General features: G+C 35.1%; 1 long non-coding RNA gene across 2 annotated transcripts in view; it reads left to right on the top strand.

Annotated features, from left to right (window-relative positions):
• Nucleotides 1-1,183: 1,183 nt before the first annotated feature.
• The window catches only part of LOC112428836 (uncharacterized), a 112,310-nt gene continuing 94,815 nt past the window's right edge, over nt 1,184-18,678 (top strand). The window contains exon 1 of one of the 2 annotated variants that reach the window (XR_011611035.1): nt 1,184-9,143. This is a non-coding gene — a long non-coding RNA (uncharacterized lncRNA). The remainder of the gene's footprint in view (nt 9,144-18,678) is intronic. The other variant, XR_011611036.1, reaches the window with a different exon arrangement.

Raw genomic sequence — 18,678 nt, 5'->3', positions numbered from 1 at the left:
GTGCAGGGCAGTGGCACGATCTCGGCTCACTGCAAGCTCCGCCTCCCGGGTTCACGCCATTCTCCTGCCTCAGCCTCCCGAGTAGCTGGGACTACAGGCAGCCATCACCATGCCCAGCTAATTTTTTGTATTTTTAGTAGAGATGGGGTTTCACCGTGTTAGCCAGGATGGTCTCGATCTAACCTCGTGATCTGCCCGTCTCAGCCTTCCAAAGTGCTGGGATTACAGGTGTGAGCCACTGAGCCCGGCTGACAAAACTTTTATTATAATAGCCCCAATACTTTCTAAGTAATATACAATATAAAGAGATTTAAATTGTGACATCAAAAACATAAAACTACATAAAATTGTGTTTCTATATGATCAAGTTTAGTTATTAGCTTGAAATATAGCCTGTCATTGCTGGAATTTTATGTAAGTCCCATGGTAACCACAAAGCAAAAACCTATAGTAGATACACAAATGACATCAAAAAGTGGGCAAAGGATATGAACAGACATTTCTCAAAAGAAGACATTCATACAGCCAACAGACACATGAAAAAATGCTTATCATCACTGGCCATCAGAGAAATGCAAATCAAAACCACAATGAGATACCATCTCACACCAGTTAGAATGGCAATCATTAAAAAGTCAGGAAACAACAGGTGCTGGAGAGGATGTGGAGAAATAGGAACACTTTTACACTGTTGGTGGGATTGTAAACTAGTTCAACCATTATGGAAAACAGTATGGCGATTCCTCAAGGATCTAGAACTAGATGTACCATATGACCCAGCCATCCCATTACTGGGTATATACCCAAAGGATTATAAATTATGCTGCTGTAAAGACACATGCACACGTATGTTTATTGCAGCACTATTCACAATAGCAAAGACTTGGAATCAACCCAAATGTCCATCAGTGACAGATTGAATTAAGAAAATGTGGCACATATACACCATGGAATACTATGCAGCCATCAAAAAGGATGAGTTTGAGTCCTTTGTAGGGACTTGGATGCAGCTGGAATCCATCATTCTTAGCAAACTATCACAAGAACAGAAAACCAAACACCGCATGTTCTCACTCATAGGTGGGAACTGAACAATGAGATCACTCGGACTCAGGAAGGGGAACATCACACACCGGGGCCTATCATGGGGAGGGGGGAGAGGGGAGGGATTGCATTGGGAGTTATACCTGATGTAAATGACGAGTTGATGGGTGCAGCACAGCAACATGGCACAAGTATACATATGTAACAAACCTGCACGTTATGCACATGTACCCTACAACTTAAAGTATAATAATAATAAATAAATTATAAAATAAATAAATAAATAAATAAATAAAATAAAATAGAAAAAAAAAGGGAATCAAAGCATTATCACTCAAAAAAAAAAAACTACAGGAATCAAAGCATATCACTCAAAAAAAAATCTAATCACAAAGGAGAACAGCAAGAGATGAGAAGGGAATGAAGGATTTATCAAAACAACTGGTAAACAACAAAATGGCAGTAGTAAATTCTTACCTATCAGTAATCACCTTGAATATCATTGGATTAAATTCTCCAAACTAAAGACATCACTATTCTTTTGAAGGACTGAATGGATTTTTTAAGGACCTGATTTTATGCTGAATACAAGACACTCATTTCACCTTTAAAGACACATAGATTGGGCCGGGTTTGGTGGCTCATGCCTTTAATCCCAGCACTTTGGAAGGCCGAGGCGGGTGGATCACGAGGTCAAGAGACTGAGACCATCCTGGCCAACATGGTGAAACCTCGTCTCTACTAAAAATACAAAAATTAGCTGGGTGTGTTGGCACACGCCTGTTGTCCCAGCTACTCAGGAGGCTGAGGCAGGGGAGCTGGAGGTTGCAGTGAGCCAAGATTGCACGAGTGCACTCCAGCCTGGTGACAGAATGAGACTCCATCTCAAACAAAAAAAAAGACACAGTTCGAAGGTAAAGGAATGGAAAATGTATTCCATGCAAATGGAAACCAAAAGAACTGGGATAGCTATACTTAGGTAAAACAGATTTTAAGTAAAGTATACAAGGAAACAAAGGTCATTGTATAATGATAAAGGGATCAATTCAAGAGGATATAGCAATTATATATACACTCAACATCAGAGCACCTAAATATATAAAGCAAAGATATAAAGATCTGAAGACATAAACTGCAATACAATAACGGTAGGGGACTTCAATACCCACTTTCAACAATGTACAGATCATGCAGACAGAAAATCAATATGGAAATGTTGGAATTTAGCCACACTTTAGACAAATGGATCTAATAGATATATATACAGAACATTTCATCCAACAACAGAATACACATTCTTTTCAAGCACACACAGAACTTTCTCCAGAATAGATCATACATTAAGCCACAAAACAAAACTTAACAAATCTAAGCAGATTAAAGTCATATCCAGTATCTTTTTCAACCACAGTGGTATGAAATTAGGAGTTAATAATAGGATAAATGTCAGAAAATTCACAATATGTAGAATTAAACCAAATGCTCCTTACAACCAGTGAGTCAAGAAGAAAGTAAAAGGGAAATTAAAAATTGTCTTGAGACAAATGAAAATGGAAACACCACATGCCAAAACTTATGGGTAGCAACCAAAGCAGTCCCAAGAGGAAATTAATAGCAATAAACACCTATATTGAAAAAGAAGAAAGAATGTGAACAATCTAACTTTACATCTTAGGGAACTAGAAAAAGAAGAATAAATTAAGGCCAAAGTTAGTAGGAGGAAGGAAACAATATAGATCAGAGCAGAAATAAATGAAACACAAACGAAAAACAACAGAAAAGAACAACAAAACTAACGGTTTTTAAGATAAAATTAACAGACCTTGATCTAGACTAAGAAATGAGGAAAGGCTAAAATAAAATTAGAAAATAAAGTAGAGATGTTACAAATGATACTACAGATATACCAAGGATCATAAGAGATTGCCATGAACAATTATATGCTAACAAACTGGATAACCTAGAAGAAATGGATGAATTCCTAAAACCATAGAATCTATATGAGCCACATACTTTCTTAACATCTCTGCCATCTTCCCTATCCTCTTTGGTATGGCCTCTCTTCAGACTGCCTCCTTATCTCTCTTCTGGATCACTATAACAGCCTAACAATTGTATCTCCTTCAGTTTTGCTCTTTCTTCCATATGACTAAAGAAATGAAAAATTTGATCAGACCATTAACGAGTAATGAGAATGTATTGGTAATAAAAGGTCCACTTATTTTGTCTTACAGTGAGAGTGGCTTGTTATTATCTCCCATTATTGATGCATTTCTATCTTTGTCTTCCTGCATCCCCTGCAGCTTTTGCTTCATAACGATGTTTGCAGTGTTATTTGGTGCCATGCATATTCATGTTAGGTCTTTATTGTGAATAACAGATTTTAGAATTAAAAAGGAAATTTGGGCTGGGCACAGTGACTCATGCCTGTAATCTCAATACTTTGGGAGGCCAAGGTGGGCAGATCACCTGAAGTCAGGAGTTTGAGACCAGCCTGGCTAGCATGGTGAAACCCCGTCTCTACCAAAAAAAAAATACAAAAAATTAGCTGAGTGTGGTGGCGGGCGCCATAATCCCAGCTACTCAGGAGGCTAAGGCAGGAGAATCGCTTGAACCTGGGAGACTGAGGTTGCAGTAAGCTGAGATCACCCCATTGCACTCCAGCCTGGACAACAAGAACGAAACTCTGTCTCAAAAAAAAAAAAAAAAAAAAAAAAGGAGATTTGGGGTCATATTTATATTTTTTTGGCTTGGATTCTACTTTGCCTAATATCACGATCACCTCCCCTATTTTCTTACTGTTTTCATTTCCCCTATATTTCGTTGTCCATCCGTTATTTTTAGTCTTCTTACATCACTCTGTTTCTTGTATACAGTATACTGCTGGTTCTAGCTTTGTAAGCCAAGTTGAAATAAGCTAAATAGGTGAGTCAAGCCCACTCATCATTCATATGACTGAATGTTTGGTTTGAAGCCTGATGTAAAATTTTATTATTATATTTGCTTTGTTTATTTTCTGTGCAATGTATACTATTTGTAGTTTTATGAAAATTTTTTGCTGATACTTAAGAATTTTTATTCTAGTGGTTACCTTTGTATTTATACTTTATTCTTCATTTTCTTATTAATATTTACTATCTAGTTTGTCAGGTTTTAATGCCCTTAATTAACGCTTATTGTCTATACAGCAATCAATTATTTTAATGTAACTTCTGCTCCCATTTTTTCGTTGCTTTATTTCTACCTGATTGCAACATATAATGTTTGTGTATTGGTTTTGCACTCTCATTCCTACTGTTGGTTTAGTCTGAAAGCTACTATTAAATATAGTAAATATCATAATTTTATTTTGCTGAAGTTTTTCAGTCATCTCTTGTTGAGTGAAGCTCATTCATTAGTAGATCTTCATGAATGGTTCATGGGTACATAATTATCTAAATTATATGTTTGAAGCTGTTTTTCTATTATAGTGTTGTGTACTGAAGGGCAACTTGACTGAATATAAAATCTTGGTTCACACTTTCAGTTTTTTGAAAATTTGTTGTCTTCCTTTGCATAGATTTTTTGAGAAATCTGATATCAGTTTAATTATTTTGCCCTTGTAAATTATTTGGTCACATATCCCTGAATCCTCAAGGATTAAAATATTTTTTTCAAGTTTAAATAGTTTTACTGAGATATGTCTTGGAGTTAACATTCAAAGTTTACTTTTCCAGTTAACTGGAAATCCATTTCAAAATGTAGATTCAGATCCTTTTTATTTCTGATAATTTTTCATGGATTATAATTTTAAATATTAGTTCTGTTCCATTGATTTTTATTTCTTCTTCAGGGACTCCAGTTATACGTGAGTTATTTATCTTTTGTTCAACTTTCACTCTCTTTCTGACCCTTTTTTCTTTTTTTCTGTATCATATTTATTTATTTTGCATCTATCCAGTGCCTAAGTTTTCATTAGTCTCTTTTCCTTTGGGCACCTTGTAATTTAGTCTTCATTTATAATTCCCCCCTTCCATTTCTTTCTTGAATTCAATAATCTTTCAATTTAGTCCTTTTTTTTTTATCTATTTCTGTTTTTCATATTTTGAATTTCCAATTCACGGTGCTTTTTCATATCCCCAAATGCTTATTTGAGGATTTTATTCAGTTTGATATGTTGTGTTACAATTTTCTTCTGCTTTAATGGTTGCTATTGGTAGAGAATTTTCATCAGCCAATGCATGTTAATTATTGTTTGCTGATTTCTCATACTACCATGATATAGATTTATTCCATTTCCTTCCATTCGTTTATTTGAATTTGAGGGGTTGTAAGATTGCTAGTTCACAAGCACTCTCTCCGTCAGCATAGAAAAGTACAGTTTCTTTAGTGGGTGTTTTTTTTTTAACTTCGTAATAGAGGGAGGGATTATGTGTGTTCCAGTTCTTTTTGTTTTGTTTTTGTCTTACAGGACCCTGAATTTCTCCTGTTGCTTCTTTTCCCCTTCACCATCCAGTTGCCAAAAGGCAACTTGCCTATTCTTTTTGCCTTTCTCCACTGCCTGAAGCTATCCTGTAATAAGTGTTGTGATACTGAGATACTTTATATTTTTGCACCTAGGATAGAATTTATATCTCTGCTTATGATTTTAGACTAATTTTAGGCCTGCCACTAGATCCGTTTTTCTTTATTGTGTATGTTCTTCTTTGGACTGCCCTTGCTTGCTACAAAGGCTTATGGTAGAAATGTGAAAGATCACTCACTTGGATTTGGTGCTTTTAATTTTTTTACTTATAATTATTTGACATTTGGCTATATTATTTTTCTTGTTAGGCTTAGGGTGTATTTTGTGTAGATTTATTTGTTCTTCTTGTTGTTCTGTATTGTTTATGACGGATGTAGGTAGCTGCCATTTCATTTTACTACTGCGAAGTCCTCTCCTATTCACTCTTAAATCTACCTCATTAAAACCTCCAGTAACTATTTATTGTTGGAAGTCATAATGAAACTGTTGATCAAATTGCCCAATCCAAATCAAATTAACCAAAAAGACTTTCTTCAGTCTTCATCTTAATTACCTTCCCTGCAGAACAGAACATTGTTGCCCATTATGTGAAACTCTGTTTACTTCTTTGGTGGTCCTATCTGTTTTCTTATGCCTCTCTAATTGTTGCTTATGGTATACTTGCTGTTTGTTTGTTTGTTTTGTACACTCATTAAATGAGTTCTCTATCTAAATATCCCATAAGGCACTTCAGAATCAACATATCCAAAAGGAAACATATTATACTCATCTCCAAATCTTTTCTTTCTCCAGCAATTCAAGTTTTGGTGAATGAAGCCATAAACAATCCAGTAATCAAACCAGAAACTTGAGAGTCATCTTTTTTACACCTCCCATTTTGCATCTCTCACATTGAATAAGCAATCATGCCCTGAGCCATATACTTTCTTAACATCTCTGCTATCCTCTCTATCCTCTTTGGTATGGCCTCTCTTCGGACTGCCTCCTTAGCTCTCTTCTGGATCACTGTAACAGCCTAACAATTGTAACACCTTCAGTTTTGCTATTTCTTCCATATAACTGTCAGAATTATTTCTCAGGAAGATCATGTCAATCACTCCTTCTCAGTGGTTCTTCATCGCCTATAGGAAGAAATCCAAACTCCATAGCATGAGAGAAATGTTTTTTGTAACGACTTTATCCTGCCTTTCTATTGTTTCTTTCATATCATGCCCATCTCAGCCCCCCATTCAATGAAAATCATACTAAACTACTTTAATTCCACTAACATGTTGTGCTACTTAAGCCTTTTTACCTTTGTTCATGCTGTTTTTACTCAGCCCACTCCATTCCACGACATACACTTGGGGGATACCTACTAATTTTGAAGACACTGTTCAGCCCTGATGTTAACCTTCTTTATGGAATCATTATTGACACGATGGGTAGAATTGGTCAGATTCTTCCTTGTTCCTCAATTGTACTAGGTACAGCATTCTAATGTAGCACCTATTACACATTTTAAAATTTGTTTACATGTTTCCCCTCATGTAAATTTGTAGGACTGGCACCTGAAATATACTAGGCTTACCTTACTGACATTTTGAAAAATAAGATAGCTTTCCAAGGCTTGCTTTTGCCTCCTGATTCAGAGCTTTACCATTGACATCATCGGGAAGAACTTCAAATAGTATTATTGATCAGAGTCTTCTGGAAGTTTCTGCAAGTTACACATCAACTTACTTTTCCCTGACAAAATAATTCTGCATCTAGAAACACAAACAAGTAGTCAAAGAAGTTATATTGTAACTAAGAGATGAATTACCAAAGGAAAATTGAAATCAAGAAACATTTGATGAAATTCAGGCAATGTCTTCAGGTGCCAGAGGACACAGAAATGTCCTGAGAACCATTCACATGATCTTAAAGAAACTTCTGCTGGTATTCTTGTACCTTTGAAGCAAGTGTGATTGAGATGGCTACCTTAATTTTTTTTAAGTAAAAATTGTTCATTCTCTTATGCACTTTAGCATACTGGTATTCTTATCAAAATATGAAACAGCATCAAGTTTAATATTAATTATAAAACACACAGTATATTTATATTTCTGCTCTTTATTTTCTAAAGTTAACTCAGTTAAGAGCTCTCTATATAGGTATTTGGACATGGGCTTTAACCACTTTTTAGAACAAATATTGTGAAGAATGTTTTATTACATGACATTTTATGATGTGAGTTTAACACCTTTGTATTAGTGAACATCCTAGATTGTACACTTCAATATAGATTTTTAAAATGTATAGTTATACTTGTGCAAGATACTAGAAAATGAAAATGACTGTTCACACATGAATACTTTATTATTCAGTAATTTTACATGAGAATATTACTGTTTGAAAGAAAATCATGCATGTCTAAAACTGATTGTGTTCCAGTTTTATAATTTTGTATACTAATTTTAAGATACTATTGTGTGTATTTCCCTCACTTATTTTAATTTCCATTTTCTACTGCATTTCTACCAATATAAAAAACATAAAGAATTCAGTTGGTTCCTTTCTAGAGGGAAAATTTGTTGTGAGTATAGTACTGGGAATCACATGCTGCTTCCCTTTGTGGCTTTGAATAAAACCCTTATTTTCTTGTCCATTTTGTCTCAAATAAAGAATTTTAAATGGCATTGTCTAAACTCAGGAGTATTATGTGAATTGATTAGTGTGAGAAGTTTCTTTCATGGTAAGTATAGAGTTTAAGTATATAAAATCAACTCTTGGTCATATACATAAAACACAACTGAGAAGTAAAACTTCCCATCAACTCTTGGTTATATACAAAAAAAACTGAGGAGTAAAATTTGCCATACATATAAGTAATTAAAAATGGATTATAGCTTGAAAGGCATTAGATCTCACATTATTTACATTCTCACTCCTTTTAGCTCCTTTGCTGTTTTGTTCTTTTGTTTGCAAAGATTAAAAATAATGTTCCTGGCATTTTAATGGAACATTACCAAATGTACATTCATGTTTATCGATCAAAGACCAACTTTAATTAGTTAAAAATCTAATTTTTTCTAGACTAATTAAAAGGATAAAATTCTCTTATTTGAATAATAAGAGAATTAAAGAGCTTATTAAACAAAAACAGCTGCTGACAAAGTGTAGCAAAGACTGACTAGACTGGCCAGAATTTCCTCTTCTTCCAGGACAGATGGTTCGTAAATGATGTTTTAAGCCTTCCTTGTAATGGCCGAGTGACTGGGTTCTAGCTAGTGGAATGTGAGTGGAAGCCTTTCACCTTAGAAAAGACACACAATTCTGCATTTCCCCTTCCGTGCCGTGGTGCAAACATGTATGGTGACTTTGGAAGCCACATTTTGACGATGGTGGAGCCTCAAGATGAAAAGAGCCTAGATTCCTGAATCACCAGGTGGAGGAATGTTGCCAGTCCATCAGTAACATATTTTGGACTTTATCAGAGCAATAAGTAAAATACTCTACTTTTAGAGCCATTATACATTTAATTTTTAAATTTTCATTGCAGTTGATGTTGCCTGAGCCTATATAGAAATTGGTACCTTGAAAAGTGGAGGTTTCTGAACAAAAAACCTTTAAGGTATGTAGCATTGGGTAGAAACCTTTAAGATATGTGGTTGGGAAGAAAAATTAAATTAAAATTAGTTCCATTATAATAAAGATGTATTTTAGTTTTTACAGGTAAGCTTAAGTTTCATATTGTCACACTTCATAACACAGAGGAGGAGCAATCTGTGCTTTCAAGTGCAGACATTTGTTTTTAATAGCCAGGTCCTCGATTAACCTGTGGATAGCCCTTGTAATGTAAAGGTAAACAGAGCTCAGCTTCTGAATTTGCTTGTATTCTCTGCTTTGAACATGAATTATCTTTATTTGTAAGATATGTAGAGATCATATATGATACCGGTTCATTCATTTATATAGTATAGCTTTGATAATTCATATTTGGCCTTTGAATTGCCTATTGTTACAACTACTTACTGTTCCTTAAAAGAATTTAATAAAATAAATGCTGTCATTAAAATGACAGCTGTGAAAACAGTTTTTTGCATGTTATCATAGTGTTAAGTTTAAAAAGAGAACACTGAGTTTTGTGTAAAAAATTATATAGGCTAGGTGTGGTGGCTTATGCCTATAATCCTAGCACTTTGGGAGGCTGAGGCAGAAGGATTGCTTGAGGCCAGGAATTAGAGACCAGCCTGGAATATAATGAGACCTGTCTCTACAAAAAATAAAAATATAAATTAGCTGAACGTGGTGGCACACACCAGCAGTACTAGCTACTCCGGACACTAAGGCGAGAGGATTGCTTGAGCCCAGGAGTTTGAGGCTGCAGTGAGCTATGATTGGGCCACTGCACCCCAGCCTGGGCACCAGAGCAAGACCCTGTCTCCAAAAAGTAAATATATAAAACTAAAAATAAATTTAAACAATGAATTATATAAAGATCAGTGTGGATGGAAAGAGAGAGAACTTTTTTCAAGTGGGATTATCGGTGACTTTAAAAAAATCATCATCATATATATATGTGTGTGTGTATATATATGTATATATATATGAAGGAGAAGTGAAAAGTTAGAATAACATTACCTCAGTATTAGCTAGAACACTAGGTCACTAGGCTGCTGCTCCATATTATGTAGTATTTTGCTGGAACTTGTTTCAGTTTAGAGAGACAATAAAAGAGGAATTATACCCATTTCTTCACACACAAAATAGTCCCAGCACTATATTTTTATAAGACTATTGTTTTCTGTCATTGAATTTGTTTGGCAAACTTACCAAAAATCAATTGACCGTATGTATAAGGTTGGGTTTCTGGACTCTCAATTATATTTCATTGGTGTATGTCTGTCCTTATATTAGTATCACACAGTCTTGATTATTTGCTTTTGTGGATTCCTTAGGGGGTTACATACACACAATCATGTCATTTGTGAAGAGAGACTGTTTTACTTTTTCCATATGGATTCATTTTATTTAATTTTCTTGCCTAATTCCTTTTCTAGAACCCACAGTACAATGTTGACTAGAAGCTGAAAAATTGGACATTGTTTTTCTTGATTGTAAGAGAGAAGCATTGTGTCTCACCATTAAGTATGATGTTAGCTATGGTTTTCATAAATGCCTTTTATCAGGTTGAGGAACATTCCTTCTCTATTAATTTCCCAGGGATGCTATAACAAAATGCTATAAATTTGGTGGCATAAAACATTATTGTCTCATTTCTGGGGGCCAGAAGTCTGAAATCAAGGAATTAGCAGGGCCACACTCCATCTGGAGGGTCTAGGGAAGAATTCTTCCTTTCCTCTTCCACCTTCTGGTGGCTATTAGAATTCCTGTGCTTCCTTGGCTTGTGAAAACAAAATCTAATCTCTGCCTCCATCTTCACATACCCTTATTCTCTCTGTGTCTGCTCCTTTTCTGTCTCTCATAAGGACACTTGCCATTGGATTTAAGGCATACCTGAATATTCCAGATTGATCTTATTTCAAGATTCTTTACTTAATTACATCTACAAAGACCTTTCTTCCAAATAAGGTGCCATCCACAGTTCTGAGGATTAGGGCACAGACATCTTTTGGGGGTATTGGGGGGACTATTCAACGACTACAGTCTGTCCACTAGCTCCCCACAATTCACATATATCTCACATGCCTTCTTTCATCTTCTTTCATTCCTGATCTTGATAATATGAGTCTTCTCTCTTTTTTCTTGGTTAGCCTAATTAAAAGTTTTATCAACTTTTATATCTTTTTTCAAAGAAGCAATTTTTGATTTTTTTTTTTTTTTTTTTTTGAGACGGAGTCTTGCTCTCTCGCCCAGGCTGGAGTGCAGGTGCACGATCTCGGCTCAGTGCAAGCTCTGCTTCCCAGGTTCACGCCATTCTCCTGCCTCAGCCTCCCGAGTAGCTGGGACTACAGGCGCCTGCACCACGCCCTGCTAAGTTTTTTGTGTTTTTAGTGGTGACGGGGTTTCACTGTGTTAGCCAGGATGATCTCAATCTCCTGACTTCGTGATCCGCCTGCCTTGGCCTCCCAAAGTGCTGGGATTACAGGCGTGAGCCACCACGTCCAGCCAATTTTGTTTTTCTTTGTTGTTTTTCCATTATCTATATTATTTATCTCCACTTTCATTTCTATTATTTCTTCCCCTGCTTGCTTTAGGTTTCGTTTGCTCCTCTTCCATTGTCTTAAGGTGGAAGTTTAGGTTATTGATTTGCAGTCTTTCTTCTTTTTTAATATAGGTATTTATAGCTATAATTTCCCTCTAAGCACTGCTGTATCTGTATCTCATAAGTTTTGGTATATTAGTCTTCGGTTCATGCATCTCAAAATATTTTTTTAATTTCCCTTGTGATTTTACCCTTTAGTAATTTACGAGTATGATTAACTTCCACATATTTATGAACTTTCCAAATTTATTTCCATTTTTGATCTAAAATTCTATTCCTTTGTGGTTGGAAAACAAAATTTATTTAATTCCAATACCTGTATATTTATTAAGGCTTGTTTTGTGGTCTAGCATATACTTTATCCTAGAGTGTGTTCCATGAGCACTTGAGAAAAACGTGTATTCTGCTACTGTAGGGTAGAGTGTTCTATAGATTTCTGTTAGATTCAGGCGATTTGTAGTGTTGTTCACATCTTCTGTTTACTTTTTGATATTCTGCCTAGTGTTGTTTTTTTAATTGCAAGTAGGGTAATGGGGTCATTATTGAAAGTGGGGTATTGGAGTCTCCAATTATTGTCCAATTGTCTATTTCCTTTTTCATTTTTATTAGTTTTTATTTGACGTGTTTTATGGCTCAGTTGTTAAGTTCATATATCTTTGTAAATGTTTTATCTTCCTGATGGATTATTCCTTTTATCATTATAAAACATTTCTTATTCTCTAATAACATTTTTGTTGTAAAGTCTACTTTGTCTGATATTACTATAGCCACTTTAGCTTTCTCATAGTTGCTTTTTGCATGATGTATCTTTTGTCACTCTTTTACTTTCAATCTAATTGTATCTGAATCTAAAGTGTATCTCCTGCAGACAGAACATAGCTACAATTTATTTTTTAAATCGAGCCTGGTAATCTATGCTTTTTGATTGGATTAATTCATTCATATTTAATACTATTATTATAGTTGGATTTATGTCTACCATTTCACATCTGTTTTCTATATTATGCATTTTTATTCTTTTCAGCTGTCTTTTATAGAAAAATGAATAATTTTTAGTGTGATTTTTTAATTTATCTCATCTTTTTCACTGTATTATAAACATTTATTCTACTAGTGGTTGCTGTAGGACTTCCCAAACACATACTAATGTATCACAGTCTACTTCAGAATTATACTTATGTTTAGTGAGATATAGAAATGTTATTCTATATAGCCGTATTTTTGCTTTCTGTTTTTGTGCTATTGTTGTTACACATATTACATCATATGTTACAAATACAACAGAATATCATTATAATTACATTATATAATATTACATCTTTTAAAAAAGCTAAGAAAAGAGAGACCAAGTGTATACATTTACAGTGTGTTATATCGATGTTCTTATTTACAATTTCACGTTCTCTTAATTTATTTTGCTTTTGAGTTTTAAAATGAATTTTCTAAAAATCAGAATAAAATGAAAAATGAACCTAACTGCTGTATTCAGAAACCATTCAGAGCTATTTATTTATTTATTTGTCTTTTTTTTCTTTTTATTGCTTTTCACATTGAACGTCAGGCCTCAAGCCTGAGAGAAGTGGCTCTGAGACCCTAAGTGCCCTGAGAAGTGCCCCCATCCCCACTGAGCTAAGCAGACTGTTTTAAGTTTTTTTAAAACCCAGTAATTTGTGTATCTTGGTGTGATATATACTAAGGATAAAAGTAACCACAACAAGACCTTAAACTGTTTCCTGTAATTACTGATAGCTGTGGAGTTTTTTTGTTTTTGTTTTCTGAGACTGGTGAATGTTCTTCCTGAATAAATTAAGTGAGGAATTATTCAGGGCCAGGACTAGAGTGAGGGAAGAAGTCATTTGCCTCAGACACAAAATATAAGGGACTCAAAACAAATACAGTAATGAGCTGTGATTGCATCACTGCACTCCCACTTGGGCAGCAGAGCTAGACCCTGTCTCAAATATATATATATATATATGTGTTTCTGTGTGTGTATATATACACACATATATTTGAGACGGGGTTATACAACTGAGTTAGAGAATACTGAAGCATTGCTCCTCGGAGAAATGCAGAATTAGATTCCTGCAAGCCTCTGGTTATATTTTTTGTCAACCAATCATTATATAACCTGTTGTATGTGTGTTTCTGTATAAAGATACTTTATTTAATATATAATGCATTTCTCCTAGGAGCAATGTTTCAGTATTCTCTAATTCAGTTGTATAAACGTGTCTCAAATACACACACACACACACACACACACACATATAGAGCAATATTTTTTAAAAAATAAAAATGCAAAAAAATAAAAATTTTAGATAAAGGCAGGAGCAGTGCCAGTACCATGCTGTGTCATATTGGAGCCTGAGGCAAAAGGAAAAGTCAATAATGCAGATCCTGTTGTGGTTTCAAATTGGTTTTTTGTTTGTCATTGATCCTGGCTTGGAATTATGTTAGTGTCATTGAGAACCAAGATTTTCAGCATGGGAGAAAGGAGATACAGATGTAAGACTCAGAAGATTCAGTAAAAACTCCATTGTCCTGAATTTAAAATATAAATTCTGATGCTTTTTATCTTAAAAATATATAACGATAGCTATATCACTGTAACTATCACTATATATGTACATATATTTACATACATATACAGTTGATTCTCTTTATGATTTGTATTTGTGAATCCTCTTACTTGCTAAAATTTATTTGTAATTCAAAAAAATCAATATTCATGACACTTTTGTGGTCATCCACGGATGTATTCAGAGTGGCAAAATATTTGAGTCACCAGACACATAGCTTCCCAGTTTGAGGTCGATAAAGCAACACTTTCCTTTTTTGTTCCAGCTCTCATGTTGATTGATTGAGACAGGGTTTCATTCCATCACCCAAGTTGGAGTACAGTGGTATGATCACTGCTCACTGCAGCTTCCACCTCCTGGGCTCAAGTGATCCTCCAACCTTAGCCTCTCAAGTAGCTGGAACTACAGGCACATGCCACCATGCCCAGATAATTTTTGTCTTTTTAGTAGATACAAGTTTTCGCCATCTTGTCCAGGCTGGTCTTGAACTCCTGGCCTCAAGTGATCCGCCCGCCTCAACCTCCCAAAGTGCCGGGACTACAGGTGTGAGCTACTGCACTAAGCGAGCTGTCATACTTTAAGCAAGTGTCCTTTCTGCAGTCTGTGCTTGACTCAAGGGTGAGTCATAGTGTTACCTGTAAGTTCAATGTTAATGAATCAACAATGTATATTAAATAAAGTATCTTTATACAGAAGCACACATACTACAGGTTATATAATGATTGGTTGACAAAAAATGTTGTAACCAGAGGCTTGCAGGTATCTAATTCTGCATTTCTCCTAGGTGCAATGTTTCAGTATTCTCTAATTCAGTTGTACTCTGTAACTTTATAGAACATATCTACTGTGAATAATTAGAATCAACAGTATATAGGAAATACAGAAACTGTATATATGTAGTTACTGGTAAAAATACCATCTGTGAGGAGTTTTGCAATAACAAAACCAAACCCTGAATCTGATCAAGCAATACTCTACTACTAATTTACAGGAAATAACAAGTAAATATGTACATGTATATACATATAATTCCTAGTCTGTCCACTGAAAAGATATAGGAGAAATGGCTACTTAGGAGTAATGAACGCTCTTAGTTGCCATATTGTGACTAACGTCGGGATTTAGAACTGGCTTTTTGGATAAATACCCAGTGCAAGGCATAGGACAGGAGATGTACAAGTTGAGCCCAAAAGAGTTTGTCCTATCAGAAAGGAGGGGTGCTATTAAAGACTTAGAGTTGTTTCAAAAAAACACAGACTCTGACCTGATTAAGTTCCCACTAAACAAATCTGGGACAATTTGAGCATCAGTAATAGTAACAACTATGGAATTAAGTACTTCAGATATAATCATGCACTGCATAACGACTGGTTGGTGGTTTCATAAAATTATAATGGAGCTGAACATTTTTATTGCCTAGCATTTACCATACTATAAATTTATTTGTTATTTTAGAGTGTATTCCTTCTGCTTATATATTGAAAAGTTAACTGTAAACAGTCTCAGGCAGGTCCTTCAGGAAGTATTCTAGAAGAAGGCATTGTTACTGTAGAATATGACAGCTCTAAGGCCTTCTAGTGAGACAAGATGTCGAGGTGGAAGACAGTGATATCGATGGTCCCAATCCTTTGTAGGCCTAGATTAATGTGTGTGCGTCTTTGTTTTTTTGACAAAAAAGTGTAAAAACTTAAAAATTAAAAATTAAAAATAGAAAAAGCTTATAAGGATGTAAAGGAAGAAAATATTTTTGTACAGCTGTACAATGCATTTATATTTTAAGCTGTTATTATAAAAGAGTCAAAAATTTAAAAAGATTAAAAAGTTTATAAAGTAAAAAAGTTACAGTCAGTTTTGGTTAATTTATTATTGAAGATTTTTTTTTTTTTTTTTTTGAGATGGAGTCTTGCTCTGTTGCCCAGGCTGGAGTGCAGTGGTGTGATCTCGGCTCATTGCAATCTTTACCTCCTGGGTTCAAGTGATTCTTCTGCCTCAGCCTCTCCAGCAGCTGGGAATACAGGCGTGTGCCACCATGCCTGGCTAATTTTTGTATTCTTAGTAGAGACAGGTTTTCACCATGTTGGCCAGGCTGGTCTCAAACTCCTAACCTTGTGATCCACCCGTCTTGGCCTCCCAAAGTGCTGGGATTACAGGCGTGAGCCACCATGCCCAGCCAGAAATATTCTTAAATAAACTTAATATAGCCTAAGTATATAATGTGCTAGTTAAAATCTATGTAGTGTACAGTAATATCCTAGGTCTTTACATTCTCTCACCATTCACTCATTGACTCACCCAGAACGACTTCCAGTCCTGCAAGCTCCTTTCATGGTAAGTGCCCTATACGGGTGTACCATTTTTAACCTTTTATATCATATTTTTACTGTACCTCCTCTGTGTTAGATACACAAATACTTGCCATTGTGTTACAGTTGAGTAATGTATTCAGTGTGGTAACAAGCTGTCCAGATTTGTAGCAAGGAGAAATAGGCCATACCTTATAATCTAGATGTATAGAAGGCTATATAGCATCTACATTTGTGTGAATACACTCTATGAAGTTCTCATGATGATGAAATTGTCTAGTGACACATTTCTTAGAATATTATTAAGTGACACACAACTGTATGTTTAAAGTCAATCCATGAGTTCATACAGGTATAAAAATATCCAGCAATAACTTTATCATCACCTTTGGAGGATGCTAAATAATGGAATCGTTATTTTGAAAACTGGTAAATAAATAAAAGTAAGTGTTTCTCATGTGAATTATATCTCAAAGTAGTCAAATAGTTGATGAAGCTTAAGTTTTTATTTACAGAAGAATTTCAGCTAAGAAATAAACAAAGAATGATAGAATATCAACGTTTTGTAACTCCTAATGAACTGATAGATTTCAGCAAATATCATCATTGATTGAAACCATAAAAAATAGGATCAAGCAAAGGGTAAACAGTTCCTGATTAAAATAAACATCACCTATGAGGTAGTCTTGCAAAAACAAAAGGAAACCCTGAAACTGATCAATCAATAGTCCTAACTACTAATTTAAAGGAAGTAACAAGAGATGGAGGAACTTGCCAATGAGCCCCAAGGAGATGTGACCAAAAATCTGTAATGAGTAGATTCTACAGAGCAAATGACCTAGTTTATTCAACTCAGGAGCAAAAAAACAAAACAAACAAAAAACAAAAAAAACCTATATAGGGAATATACAAATAATAACTTGACATATATAACTAATCACAACATATGAACCTTATCTGGGTCCTGATTCAAGAAAATTTTTACAAAATTAAGACAGTGGAAGAAATGCAAACACAGATGCTATATTTAAAGATATTAAATTATGATTGTTCTTTTTAAAGCCATGATAATGGTTTTGTGGCTATGTTTTAAAAAATAGCCCTTCCCTTTCAGAGATATATACTAAACTTGACAGATAAAATAATTTGATGTCTAGAATTCGTTGCAAAATAATCTGAGGTTAAGAAAGTAGATGGTGTTCCATGAAACAAGATTGGCCGTATATTGATCATTATTGAAGCTGGTGTCACAAAAATGCAATGTGAAGGTACTATCGTCTCTAATTTTCTTTTTTTTCTTTTTTTTTAAATTATACTTTAAGTTTTAGGGTACATGTGCACAACGTGCAGGTTTGATACCTACGTATACATGTGCCATGTTGGTTTGCTGCACCCATCAACTCGTCATTTACATTAGGTATTTCTCCTAATGCTATCCCTCCTCCAGCCCCACCCCCCACCCCCCAACAGGACCCAGTGGGAGATGTTCCCTGCCCTGTGTCTGATGTTCCCCACCCTGTGTCCGAGTGATCTCATTGCTCAATTCCCACCTGTGAGTGAGAACATGTGGTGTTTGTTTTTCTGTCCTTGTGAGAGTTTGCTCAGGATGATAGCTTCCAGCTTCATCCATGTCCCTGCAAAGGACATGAACTCATCCTTTTTTATGGCTGCATAGTATTCCATGGTGTGTATGCGCCACATTTTCATAATCCAGTCTATCACTGATGGACATTTGGGTTGGTTCCAAATCTTTGCTGTTGTGAATAGTGCCACAGTAAACATACGTGTGCATGTGGCATGATTTATAATCCTTTGGGTATATACCCAGTAATGGGATGGCTGGGTCAAATGGTATTTCTAGTTCTAGATACTTGAGGGATCGCCACACTGTCTTCCACAATGGTTGAACTAAATTACACTCCCACCAACAGTAAAAACTTTCCTATTTTTCCACATCCTCTGCAGCATCTGTTGTTTCCTAACTTTTTAATGATTGCCATTCTAACTGGCGTGAGATGGTATCTCATTGTGGTTTTGATTTGCATATCTGTGATG

The sequence above is a fragment of the Macaca nemestrina genome, chromosome 12, assembly GCF_043159975.1.
Source record: "Macaca nemestrina isolate mMacNem1 chromosome 12, mMacNem.hap1, whole genome shotgun sequence".
NCBI classification, from domain to species: Eukaryota; Metazoa; Chordata; class Mammalia; order Primates; family Cercopithecidae; genus Macaca; species Macaca nemestrina.
Note: the sequence above shows the minus strand (reverse complement) of the source record. Positions and strands in the feature narration are given on the sequence as shown.